Source organism: Canis lupus, chromosome 9 (assembly GCF_048164855.1).
Source record: "Canis lupus baileyi chromosome 9, mCanLup2.hap1, whole genome shotgun sequence".
NCBI classification, from domain to species: domain Eukaryota; kingdom Metazoa; phylum Chordata; class Mammalia; order Carnivora; family Canidae; genus Canis; species Canis lupus.
Genome location: NC_132846.1, coordinates 55,162,967 through 55,174,365, shown reverse-complemented (window position 1 = coordinate 55,174,365; position 11,399 = coordinate 55,162,967). Strand labels below are relative to the sequence as shown.

At 43.6% G+C, this 11,399-nt stretch overlaps 1 protein-coding gene across 7 annotated transcripts in view; it reads left to right on the top strand.

The window, feature by feature from the left end:
* Positions 1 to 11,399, top strand: part of STON2 (stonin 2) — a 168,119-nt gene that overhangs the window by 24,672 nt on the left and 132,048 nt on the right. For 4 of the 7 annotated variants that reach the window (XM_072839573.1, XM_072839571.1, XM_072839576.1 and 1 more), the window contains one exon: positions 9,076 to 9,164. The exons of the other annotated variants lie outside the window; for them this stretch is intronic. The gene's annotated coding sequence lies outside the window, so the exon portion shown is untranslated. The remainder of the gene's footprint in view (positions 1 to 9,075; positions 9,165 to 11,399) is intronic. 7 annotated transcript variants of the gene reach the window in all.

Below are 11,399 nucleotides of genomic sequence, written 5' to 3'. Positions count from 1 at the left end.
CAACACAAAGCTAAGTACCCAGTAACTGCTGGCTCTTACATCAGATGTATCCTAACTGGCCCGGTGACCATTTGGAGCTCTGAACTCACAGGGGAAAAATGCAATCATTAATGTTACCTTTAAAGGATCCATCCTTTGAGGGATTAAAAAAAAAAAAAAAACCTGTTGGAACGGTGGAAGAGGTAAATGGACTCCAATTAGTAACCGAGAAAAGCGTTGTAAAGCTTGAAAAATTTTGTTTTGGATTGTTATGAATGTTGCATGAGGAGAATATCTTGGTAACTTTGTTGAATGCTCATCTTTGATTGGTATGACTGATGGGGGAGGACTTGAAGGTTCTTCTACTTTCCAGTCCTCGGTTAAAAGAGTTTAAAGAGAAGGGAAGGAGGAGAAAAACAAATAAAAAACCCAACCACACGACAAAATGCCAGCAGCTCTTAGAAACCTAAAATTGTAGTTCTCATGTTAGGCAGTAATTCCAGTGTCTGACTTGGGTGGTCTACTTCAGTTCTTTGCCACTATGTCACTTTTCTACGCTTTTCTTGTTCGTTTACCTAAAATATCAATGTGTGGCTGACTTCCTTGGAATTCTGAACTTAGCATCCTACTTTATGACAAACCTGAAAGGACCCATCCAAATGTTCCATAGGGCAGTGTCAGTGGGACTCTGCCTGTCTTATCACACCACACTACCTGGGAAAGGTACAAAATGCGCATTTGCCAGGAGCCTTCGAATAAATCCATCCACTTAGAGAAAGTGATTATCTTCTCAGGGAGTAAGAAGCCCACTTCCAGATGCAAGTCTTTCAAGTGTCAAATTAATTCCACATCCTTTTAAGTTGTTGATAGGGAGACTTTTACTGGCTCAGAATGGGAGGATCTGAAAGCTTGCTGATGGAGGAGGGAGGGGGGTGTGTGGGGCACAGGAAGGATTGCTGAGCTCAGAGCCAGACCCACACTCTGTGAAAACTCTGTTTCTGTGGCCCATGATTAGGAAACCTGGACAAGTTGCCTTGCTTTTCTGAGCCAAAGTCTCTCACTCTGTAAAATGAGGGCTCAGTTTTTTTTCTTTTCCATTTTTTTTTTTTTTTTTTTAAGAGGAGTTGTTCTAAGGATGGTACTAATGAATGGAAAGTCCCCAGCAAAGTTCCAAGGACATAGTTACAGGCCTGTAGCATCCAAAGGGGATCCTGCAGGTGGGAGTCGATCTGTTATACCTAGGAACAAAAAAAGACTTGAGGGGATCCCTGGATGGCGCAGCGGTTTGGCGCCTGCCTTTGGCCCAGGGCGCGATCCTGGAGACCCGGGACCGAGTCCCACGTCGGGCTCCCGGTGCATGGAGCCTGCTTCTCCCTCTGCCTATGTCTCTGCCTCTCTCTCTTTCTCTCTGTGTGACTATCATAAATAAATAAAGATTTAAAAAAAAATAAAAAAAAAAAAAGACTTGATTGAGAGGATAACACCTGAGCTGAATATAGAATGATAAGCAAGTTTCTTATGAAGATAGGATTGAGGTAGGATTGGAAGGAAAGAACAGAGGAGAGAGACATTCCAGACAGAGAGGCAATGGGAGACCAAGTGTGCTGTAATGGTTAGCTTAGGCAAAATAACAACCCCCGTATCTCAATGGCTTACAAGGTTTATTTCTCACTTATGCTGTATGTCCAGTGCAGGTCAGTGGTTCTGCTCCTTATCTCTTTTCATTCTGAGTCTCCCAGAGGCTTAAGAAACAGCCTTTTTCTGGGACAATACCGATCTCATTTATGGGAATGGGAAAAAAGAGAACATGATAAAACAAAAATGTGGCATTTAATACCTGCTCAGAAGTAGCAGATTACTTCAATTCTTATGCCATTGGCCAAGGTAAGTCACATAGCCCAACCCAGTGTCAGTGGTATGGGGAATGGTTTGTTTTGAATTGCAGACAGTGAGGCATGGCTGAGTAGAAGGGACAGTGCAGAAGTGACAGGACCAGGGAGGTGGCCCAGAGCAGATGATGAAGGGCCCTGGAACATGTGCCAGGGGTTTGGAACTTTATCTTATGGGCAAAAGAGCAGCCACTGAAGGGTTTTAAGTTCGGATTTGACACTCTCAGATTTTTCGGGCCAAGCACATGTCTCTAGAGACAATGTGGGTCGAAAACGAAAATAGGTAAAATTAAAAGTGAGAGATGGTGGGGCCCTGAATGAATTCAGCAGCCTCAAATCTCCCTATCTGTGATGTGCCTTGAGATTCCACTGATATGAAAATTATTCCCTTCTTTGTAAGTCCTCTTCTCCTAAAATGCAAATGCTCTCATCCTAAAGTCATTAGTTCATAATGTCACCTAAAGCAGTGTTTCTCAAACTTCAGTGTGCCTCAGAATCACCCAGAGCCCTTGAGAAAAACAGATTTGTGGGTCCCACACCTAGGATTTCTTAGTCAATACGTCTGGGGTGGCACCTGGGAATTAACATTTCTGACAAGTGCTCAGGTGAGGCTGATGCTGTCGGCCCAAAGTCCACACTTCAAAAACCATGGAACTAAAGGGAGAAATTAAAGATGTGATTGAGGGAAAGGCCTGAATAGAAGGGCCTAATGGAAGGAGGAAGAGTCTGGAAGATTGTAGCATTCTCCATTTGACGGATTTGCTGAAGGCTGGTAGTGGCAGTGGGGTCTGTAAGAGTGACAGAGTCTCTGGGTTTATATAAAATTGCAGATATAATTCTCATCCTAAGGAAATGAAAGAAGCTCGGATTCACAGAAGAAACACATGTGCTACTTTATCCCCTCCCTTTGTAATCCTGCCCTGACTCGCCTCCCCCATCCCCCCCCATCAGGGAGCACACACCCTTTTGTTTGGCTCCAGACCTCTCACTCAAGTCTGTCAGCGAACTCCAGTCCTGATCCATCACAATTCTTGTCATCTCAGTTTTAATTTCTTCTGGAACCAGGGTTTGCCCACTGGGTGGACATCTGGCTGAATTTTAAAATAATCGGACCAAGAAATTTCTTGCTTCACTTGAGGTCATCTTCATGAATAAACATCTGTACCATATGATCATGCAAACTGTGATCAGCCCTCCCAAGATAAATAACCCCTTGAGAACTCAAGATGTCCATAGTTTAGCTTATACTAATGGGTGGAACAAGTCGCAACAATTCCTTTAGCTGTGACTCACCACTCCTGTAATGAGAGAGCATTCCAAGAATGGACGTGAAGGAGAAAATATGTTGGCATGTACAATATGACACAAGAAATAAAACATAGGGTTTGTTTTCTTTTCACTATGTTTTTCTCAATTCTGGGTGTAGAAAAAGTCTAAGCTCTGCCCGGGTTCAGATAATCAGTGATATGCCTGCTCACACCATGTGAATACATGAAATACTTTCAGAGTCAGCATTTTGAATGCTAGCCAGCAGGTTACAGTGTTTGTTTCAAGGTGGTATGACAGTAAGAGGGTCCACTGGGGTGTGGGTAGACTGTACTAGAAATTATATGTGTATGAAATTTGTATAAAATAAGAAATGTCAGGGTGAGCCCAAACTATAAAATGAAGTAATATTTGAAAAGACCCTTTTCCTAATTGAGATTTGACAAACCACATCTAGAAGAGGTGCTTTCTGAAACAGGAGAATTCCCTAGGATTCTGCATACCTCCCGAGGTGGGTGAGAAAGTTTGGAACCATGACCTCTGACCAGGAGGCCTTAGGCCATCTCTGTTGGTCTGATCTGTTTCCCTCTTCAGGTAATTTTGGAAAGCCAGCTGTTTCACTTCCTCCTGCAGACTTGGCCTTCCCCTGGTCAGCTCTACAGTGAAACCCTATAGCTCCCTCAATCTCACGTCTCCAGGAAACTTGGGTCTAAAGTTGCAAAAGATGTAGCAGACAAAACCCCAGGCCGGAGTGAGAGTCAGTGAAGGAAGGGACATTTAAACTAGCCAGTAGGGATCTAAAATACTGAACATATTCATTAGAAAATGTTTTTTCCCCATTCAATAGCATTTATGAGGTAATTTGATATTAAGAAAAATGCACATCAAACCACGACATAAATAGCATCCTCTCTGTGTTTATGTTGAATAAATGTTCATTGTGTCATATATATATATTTTTTCACATCTCTAGCAGTTTCAAGAGGTAGGTTTCTTGTGCTCTCACTGGTTTTTGGAAATGGGATTAATGAGAAACAGTTGGGGCAGCCCAGGGGGCTCAGCGGTTTAGCGGTGCCTTCAGCCCAGGGCCTGATCCTAGAGACTCCGGATTGAGTCCCATATCGGGCTCCCTGCATGGAGCCTGCTTCTCCCTCTGCCTGTGTCTCTGCCTCTCTCTTTCTCTCTCTCTCTCTCTGTGTCTCTCATGAATAAATAAATAAATAAAAATCTTAAAATAATGAGAAACAGTTGGTCAGAGTTCTAGAGCCAGATAAGAGGAGGGCAAGGTTGAAAACTCAAAAAGCCCTTTGAATTTTTTATTCATTGTGTATACCTCCACCTTCCCAGCTGGCCTCAAGCTAACCCCGCCTTGTGCTCTGAGGTGGCTTTACTAACAGGTACGAGAAGGTTAATGTTCTTTGTGCAATATCCTCCTCATGAGTGTAAAGCTACTTTGCAGATTGCTGATGGCCCAGTAAAATCTTTGAAAGGTGGCTTCTTGGGAATGGCATTGGACATCTTCTGGGTGCAAGGCTCTGGGGAAAATGTGAGGAATTCAGAGAAGTGTGATGCTTATTCTTTTGACAAAGCCTCTAATCTGAAAGAGAAAGGGCATAATATTTCTACAGAATTAATACTAGTTAGATAACAGGTTAACAGTATAATCAAAGGGGGCACCACATGCTGTGAATTCAGAGACAGGAAATCTTTTTGGGGTTGTGCTGGGCTGGGAAGGTTCATGGAGGAGCAGTTGTGCTGGACTGGAAGAAGAAATAGAGTTTAGGTGCACACAATGGGTTTTAGAGAATGGGCCCCAGCAGGGTCCATTGGGTCTAATGGATCTGCTCAAACTTACTTGTTCCAGGTCTGTAGCTAGACTTCTGTGTCTGGAATGAAGAAGCCAAGTAGGAGAGGACAGGGAAGTCTGAGGTTAGACCACTTCTTAAAGTCTTCCTTTCTTGACTGTCATGTGATTGTCTAATTTTAATATTCTGATGGTTTGTAAGCACATCCTGAAAAATGGAGCCACTTGGTGATTTGTGAGCAGATGAGTAACTCTGGACTCTAACTTGACCTCTTGACACATTCATTTTATTAATAGGGAAGCACTTTGGAGCTAAGGATGTCAAACCTCTTTATAAATAAAACCTAATCCTATCATAAACTCTTTCGAACTGGCAGGCAGTTGGTCTCGCTCTGCTTACGGAATGACCTAGGAAGGTCAAGCAGCTTGTTCAAAGTCACACAGGAATCCCCTGGCACTTCTGTGCTCACTGGTCCCGCCTCCCCTGACATTTGGTGGTGTCTCACTTAGGTTGCTTTACAGATATTCACAGGGATGGGGGCATGAAGCCCTTGGGGCCCCTTCTATTTAATGAGGGCTTTCTCCATCTACTCTCATATCCCATGGAGGTCCTCAGCTGTAACCCCAAAAGACCCTTGTTAATTTTAATTTGGGGGTGGGGTAATTATACCCTTTTCTTTCAGGCTTAACCCTGGCTCTCACTGAAAGAGGTACCATTTTCATGCTGTGGGTCTGTGCGCGCGCGCGCACACACACACACACACACACACCATCTGAATGAACTGGCATTCTCAGCACTTTTTGTGCCAAAAGCCAGCCAGTATAGCAGGATTATCGGTGGCTTTCAATCTGCCTGAACTTTGAAGTGAGACACCAGACCCTTGCCAGCTTGATAAAATCACTCCATTGGTTGCCCTTTGAAGTTAGCTAATTGCTTAAAAAAAAAAGTGAGATACTTAAAATGAAAACAGATTTTATTCCTTTGTTTGCTTTAGAAACTGAATATGTTTGTCTGTCTTTCTTGAGTTTTTAAAGGAGAAAGATTATAATACCATAGTTAAGTGGATAAGGCTAGGGGGATCCATAGCTGGTGGTGACCAGCCTTTTCACTTATACATTATTTAAATGCATGAGACAGAGCCATCAAAAATACAGTTTTGCTTGTGTATTTCCCAGTCGTGGCCAAACATAAAGTATTAATTTTTTCTACAACCTTCCTTGTCCCTACATTTCCTTCTACGTAAGACTCTACACGATTGAAAGGTATGAACAACTTTTGTTATTGAAATTATCAAAATCACTCTCCGTAGCCGCCATTCATCGAGTTTTACTGTGTCCCAGGTCTTCTGCTAGCATTTGACTCCACATGATCTTACTTCATTTCCTCCTCAACTCTGTGAGGTCTGGAATTAGTAGTATTGACAGGGTTAAGTAATCTGTCAGAGGTTGTAATGGAGATAGGGCCCCACCTGAACCTCTTAGTTCTAGAAGCTGTGGCTTTAGTCACTATTGTATCTGGAAACAAAAGGAAAAGTGCTCTAGAGAGTTAACGGGGGCTACCCATGCACAGAGATCCTGCTAGAAGGAAAACTGTCCTTGTTTTTGCTCTGTTGGTTCACATTGTCAGCAGGGCTGTTGAAGTTTGCTTATACCTCTCTTTTCTTCTCTCAACTTCACTTGCTTCTCTTCTTTTTACCTATTTCTTTCTCAATATTTTTGGTATTAGAGTATCATCTAAACTGGGGGGGAGGGGGGCTGTTGGGAGGATCCATTTGAGTAAATTCAGCATATCCCAGTCACTCACCAGCAGCCTCATTGGCCCAGGTGGGCAGAATCATCCACAGCAACCCCTCCAGCTGTACCATCCCTTGCCTTTTGGGGCCCTGGAGCTCTCCTGCTCTGCTGTCAGTTGGGGTTCAGTTCCTGATTCCCGAGCAGGCCTTGCGGAGGCAGTTCCAAGGAGGCAGAGTCATTTGCTGTCATTTGCTGTCACTTGGCTGTCACTTGAGACTTGGCTGAATGACTTGGCTTATCACAGCACCGTGCCCATGGGATAAGGGGCTTTGGTCTCTTGTCATTTGGTTACCAGCTTCCTGTGAAGAGGACAGAGAATGTGCAGTCAGTCCCAGCCCTGAGAAAGCAAAGTGCATTTCTGTACTTACAGAGGGAAAAGTATGTTTCATAGATGGAGCGTGGTGAAGTGGTTAAGAGCATGGTCTCCAGAGCCAGACAGACCAGGTTTGAATTGTGGTCTGTTTAACTTCCCTGTGTCTTAGTTTCCTATCTATAGAGTGGCAATAATAATGGTGCTTCCTTCAGAGAGTTCTTACTGAGGATCAGATGAATTCTTTAGATGTAAAGCCCTTTGAGACCAGTGTCTGGGAGATAGGAAGCATTGCACAAGTGTTTTATCAAGTAGTACGTAAAAAGTGGTAGGGGAACATCATTGTACATTGGTAGACAGTGCTCTGATGGATGAAGCTCACCGAACTGCTTTTGGAACGATGTTCCTGACAGGGGAGCTTGCCATTTTAAAGAAGCATAGGAGAAATCTATTTGTATACTTGTCTTTCTGTAAAACGAACATGAGAGAAAACTGTGTAGGAGGAAGAAGGAGGCCTGGGGTGCCTTGAGGTTTTTGACCAGTCCTACTGCAAAGACAGAGCTGCCATCATGTTGGGTGGGGAAGGCTTCTGGTAGAGCAGCTGTGGAGGGAACGTAGCTGTTCAGTTGTGGATATGGACCTTTGAGAGGCTTATTAAACATGGAAGGGAAGGTGCTCAGTGGGCGCCAGAGTCAAAGGAGAAGCCAGGGCTGGACACATCTGCAAAGGAGAAGGCAGGGCTGGACACATCTGGACAGGGCCCTGGGGGGTATTCTAGCTCCAGTGGAAAAGGCAAACCAGCTCTGCTTTTCCAGTGTGTTCTTTTCTTCATTCACTAGTGTAAATGAACTATCATGCTAGTGTGTCCTTTGGAGAGATTATCATTTGAGCTCTATAATGCTTGGACTTCAGAGTCCATAGACCAGGGTCAGATATAACTTGACCTCTTCCTACCTTGGTGCCATTCGGCAGGCTACTTAGACTTAATCGTCTTGAGTCTCAGTTTCCTGGAGATGGGAACTGGTAGTAAAAATGCCCATCTCAGAAATTTGAGAGCTCAGTGAGTGCAGCTTTATCAATGCTATGAGGCTGTTAATTGCTTTATCACTGTAAAATTCTCCTGTTCAGGCTGGCATGTTGGAAGTGAGGAGTGGTGACAGCTCATACAGTTTTAAAACCCTTTGCATTTCCCCTGAACCGAAAGCCACATTTTAATTTAACCCATACTGCTGTGGTTTTTTGGTTCTTCCTGAAGGTAAAAGAGGTCAACAAGGTACTGCAATAAATTTTGCACACATATGTCAGCCATGTATGCTTTCTCTGTAATTGAAACTGCACCCAGAAATCAAGTCTGGCCTGTGTGTGTGTGGCAGTTGGTTACGTGAATCGCAGATACATAAGCATTCAGAGACCTGAAAACTGAAATACAGAGAAAATGGATATCTTGGCCTTGACAGCATTTCAATATTGTACACTATACATACACTAACCTCATATATGCCCTTCGTCCTGTGAGCCGGGTAAGAAGGCTCTCGCTTTTTTCTAGTAAACTAACTGATCCTTCCCTCACTGTTCTATTTATTTTTTATTTTTATTTTCCCTCACTGTTTTAAACTCTAACTGGACACTTGATTGGAAAATGCATCCAAGACACTTGACTTCACTCAAATAGTAAAAAGGCTCCCTGTCAGACCTAAATAAGAATCCAGAGGCAGGGAGAATCAGATTCTGCAGTCTTTCTCTAGATTCTCTAATTAGCATGTCTGCTATGTTTGCATTTATGGTTTATATGCTTTGAACTTGTGGCTTTTCTCTTTTGCAAGAGTTACCGTCAGTGAGACATCCACCAAGAGAAATATAACTATTAGTGGTGGCAGGACCAAATACACATCACGATGTGGTTGGTTTCTAAATCCCTGCTAGAAATTTTTGAGAAAACTTCTCCAGATGGAGGTGGGTGGTGTGAGGACTGAAGCAGAAAAAATAATAGGAAAGAGCTTCCAGTGATTAAATTTTTCTTTCTGGTCTTTCAGGTTGAGGAAGTGAAGAGAATAGCCGTAAACGGTGGGAAATTTCCATCAACTTGGAAAAAACAATAGAATAAATAATTCTTGGCCACGAGGTGAGAGCCCAGAGAGTCACAAGGTCAAAGGATCCTGTCCCATTTGTCTGTGGTGACAACCTCCCTCCCCCCCTCCAAAAGGAACGCCTCACCCTTAAACAATGAAGTGTCCCTGGGAAGCTGAGCAAGATACATGCAAAGGGAATTTTTTTTTGTAATAATAAATTTATTTTTTATTGGTGTTCAATTTGCCAACATACAGAATAACACCCAGTGCTCATCCCGTCAAGTGCCCCCCTCAGTGCCCGCCACCCAGTCACCCCCACCCCCCGCCCTCCTCCCCTTCCACCACCCCTAGTTCGTTTCCCAGAGTTAGGAGTCTTCCATGTTCTGTCTCCCTTTCTGATATTTCCTACCCATTTCTTCTCTCTTCCCCTCTATTCCCTTTCACTATTATTTATATTCCCCAAATGATTGAGACCATATAATGTTTGTCCTTCTCCGATTGACTTATTTCACTCAGCATAATACCCTCCAGTTCCATCCACATCAAAGCAAATGGTGGGTGTTTGTCGTTTCTAATGGCTGAGTAATATTCCATTGTATACATAGACCACAGCTTCTTTATCCATCATCTTTCGATGGACACTGAGGCTCCTTCCACAGTTTGGCTATTGTGGCCATTGCTGCTAGAAACATCGGGGTGCAGGTGTCCCGGCGTTTCATTGCATCTGTATCTTTGGGGTAAATGCCCAGCAGTGCAATTGCTGGGTCGTAGGGCAGATCTATTTTTAACTCTTTGAGGAACCTCCACATAGTTTTCCAGAGTGGCTGCACCAGTTCACATTCCCACCAACAGTGCAACATTCCCACCAACAGTGCAAGCAAAGGGAATTTTTATAAATCACATCATTTCAGAAGTTCAGCAGTAGTTATACTTTTTTTGTATTTCCCAAGTTGTCTTTAGTGAGAGTGTGCTCCTTTTACTATAAAATATATACGTTAGAAAAAGAGATGCAAAAAAGGGAAATTCATGAGGAGCGTGTAGGTGGGTGAGTTGTCACGGTTTAAAAGTGCTGAGTTGCTTGCATTTTATGACAAGGATTATTCAGTTGTATAAGTGGCAACACTTCCTAACTTATTTGCTCTCTTAATTTACGATCTTCAAAAAAGTGTGGGTGTCAACAGTACCTGTCACCCATCAGGACCCAAGACCCTGCTCTAGGAGAGCAGAGTCAGCCCTCAGTCAACAGATGGTTACTTGACTCTTGCACTGTGCCAAGCCCATCCAGTGTGGCTGCATTCCTGGCCGCAGTCCCCAGCAGTTGGAGACACTCTTGTGCCCCTGCCTCCCCTGCCTTCATCCACAAACACGAACTAGGCATGTTTCTTGTTGGTAAGGGGCCTGCAGCATGAGGACAATGTCACCATCAGCCTGGGGCTCTGCTGTAGTTGCTCCCCGAGAGGCCTGAGTTTAGCATTAAGCTGGCTTGTTTTGGTTTATATGCCTGCGGTCTGTTTGTTGGAGGAAGAGAAAGGGGAGGGATTCTTAGAAAAGGGAAGGAGATATCCTTTGCGTTACTGAAAACGGAAATAAGGAATTATCAGTTCAGGGTCAGTGGAAGCCACAGTGCCTGGCTTCCTTCTGCTGTGCTCTTCTGGAATGATTTGGTTTTGTTTTGAACACTCTGCAAGTGACATGAGCTAGATAGATTGTTCTAGGGTGGAGCTTTCAGCAGGGAGTCCAGGGAACCCTAGGGGATTCATGGAGGGAACTTTGCCTGTGAAGTACCCAAAATTATAAATGCATTGCATGTATATTTATTGGAGATGAGGGTCTGTGGCTAAAATTATACACCCAACAGGTCCAGAGAGCCATACTTTCTTTTTTTTTTTTTTTTAAGACCAGTTCTAGAGGGGCGATGGTCAAGTTTGAGTTGTACATCTTGGCCTTGATCCTAACTAGAGAACTGTTTCTAATGGATGACATGTGCATACAGTGGAAGTATTGGTGTAAATGTAAAACCATCGGAGGTACCCATGGGAGCCCTTGCTGCAAAAAGGTGAGGGAGGTTTCATTTCTTCAAGTGCTGGAAAACTGGAAATCTAAAAATGCACAATCCCTGCAATTCTGTCTAATGCTTCCCATCCTCCTCTTTCTGTTGTCCTTGAGCTCACATTGAGCTGCCTTAACTCTGCATTAACTGAAGAGTTCGCCTGTTGAAGTGAACACCAATATCTCTTTTACTTGGTCTTCCTCTGGGTTCTAAGCAAATTAGGTTGATATTGTGATGG